A 2,157-nucleotide genomic window follows, 5' to 3' on the forward strand; every position below is an offset into this window, starting at 1 on the left:
TGAGTTCTGCTGATTTACCAGAGTAAGTCAGCTTGTTCTTTAGAACCAGTCCTCTTTTCCAGCTGATGGGCTGGAGGGGAGTGGCAGAAGGTTTATAAGGAGAGAGAAACAGAGATAGAACAGAGGGGAGAGAAAGGGAGAAGAGAGAGAGGGAGGATGAACATGTATCATGTAGAAATACTTATCTACATTTTATTTTCTTTTTTTAGAGAGAGAGCATGCATGCACAAGTGGGGGTGGGAGGGGCAGAGAGAGAGAATCTCAAGCAGAGTCCACACTGAGCGCAGAGTCCTATGCAGGGCTCCTTGTCACAACCCTGAGATTGAGATCTGAGCTGAAATCAAGAGTTGGATGCTTAACTGACTGAGCTGCCCAGGCGCCCCATCTGCATTTTCATCTTTTAAGTTATATATGTCCTACGGCAAGGTGACTAATGACTTTACAACACCCCAGAGCAGTTCTGTGCTCACCCCCACGTCTCCTCCCTCAGAAGCCAACATCTTCACCTTTTCACTGATTCATTTCACGTTTACTTACATATATATTTTTAAAGATTTTATTTATTTATTTATTTGACAGAGAGAGAGACACACAGCGAGAGAGGGAACACAAGCAGGGGGAGTGGGAGAGGGAGAAGCAGGCTCCCCGCTGAGCAGGGAGCCCGATGCGGGGCTCAATCCCAGGACCCTGGGACCATGACCTGAGCCGAAGGCAGACGCTTGACAACTGAGCCACCCAGGCGCCCCTACTTACATATTTTTAAATAACGTGTTTGCATTACTCCTTGAGTTTTCAATTTTAAGCATTATATTGACTTCTTACTATAGTAGAAAAAGCTTATTTCTTTTTACTCCTACCCCCTCCATGTCTCCATAGAGTTATGCCTTAATATTATTTAGCTCAATATTCATTTTTTTTTACATTAGAGTTGTGGAAATGCTATTCATAATTGAGCCATGTAATAAACTGTGACTACTTTTCATTTTCTGTTCAGAATTTAATTTTTTCCTGGCGGTAAAAATTGGTACTTTTTGTTTGCTTGCTTGCTTTTCTAATACTTATCAGTTCTTCAACTCCAAATTTTGCTGATTCTCTAAAACTCCTTTCAAGATATTCAGGTGTATCAGGCTTCCTAGTGGTTTGCATTTTCCAGGAGGCATCTCTCATGGCCGCCTGACCCACTCCAGTGTGGACTGAGGGCTGTTTATTCCAAGGTACCCAGACATCACTTTGCCACATGCATTCACGATTATCTTGGCACCCCCTTGGAATCTGCAGTTTCTTGGATCCCATGTCCTCTTTCCTGGGTAAACCCCTGATTTTTGTGGAGCACATCATCTGGGGCTAAACTAATGGGAGGTGAATTATTGGAAGCCAAGCATGTCTGAAAATATCTTTACCCTTTCGCTTGATGGATGGTTGACTGGGGATAAAATTCTCAGTTGGATATAGTTTTTCTTCAGAGTTTTGAAGTAATTTCTCCATTGCCTGCTAGCTTCCAATGTTGCTGGTGAGGAGTTGGACACCAATCTGATTTCTTCTTTGCATGTTTTCTTTTCCCCCGTATGATTTCTGTTTCCTGCAAATTGCTCTTCTTCTGTTTATTTTGGGCTCTAACTTCTACTTTTTCTGCTAATATTTAAGTATGTGGACTAAAAACTGCTAAGACTCTTTGAGGACATGAGACAGCCTTCTGATTGTGCAATCCTCTATAAGATGAGCTATTGAGGCCTTTTTTTTTTTCTTCTTCTTTTTTAAGTTTTTATTTTAATTCCAGTTAGTTAACATGCAGTGTTATGTTAGCTTCAGGTGTATGATATAGCGGTTCATCACTTACATACAACACCTGCTGCTCATCTTGATAAGTGCACTCCTTCATCCCCATCACCTATTTCCCACACCCCCCTGCCTACCTTCCCTCTGGTCACCATCAGTGTGCTGTCTATAGTTAAGAGTCTGTTTCTTGGTTTCTCTCTCTCTCTCTCTTTTCCCTTTGCTCATTTGTTTTGTTTCTTGAATCCCACATATGATTGAAATCAGTCTTTCTCTGACTGACTTATTTCACTTAACATAATACTCTCTAGCTCCATCCGTGTTGTTGCAACTGGCAAGATTTAATTCCTTTTGTGTGGTTGAGTAATATTCCATTGTATATAT

Source organism: Eumetopias jubatus, unplaced genomic scaffold (genome assembly GCF_037043125.1).
Source record: "Eumetopias jubatus isolate StellerSeaLion01/CBP00866 unplaced genomic scaffold, mEumJub1_p1.0 scaffold_13, whole genome shotgun sequence".
Classification (NCBI taxonomy): Eukaryota; Metazoa; Chordata; class Mammalia; order Carnivora; family Otariidae; genus Eumetopias; species Eumetopias jubatus.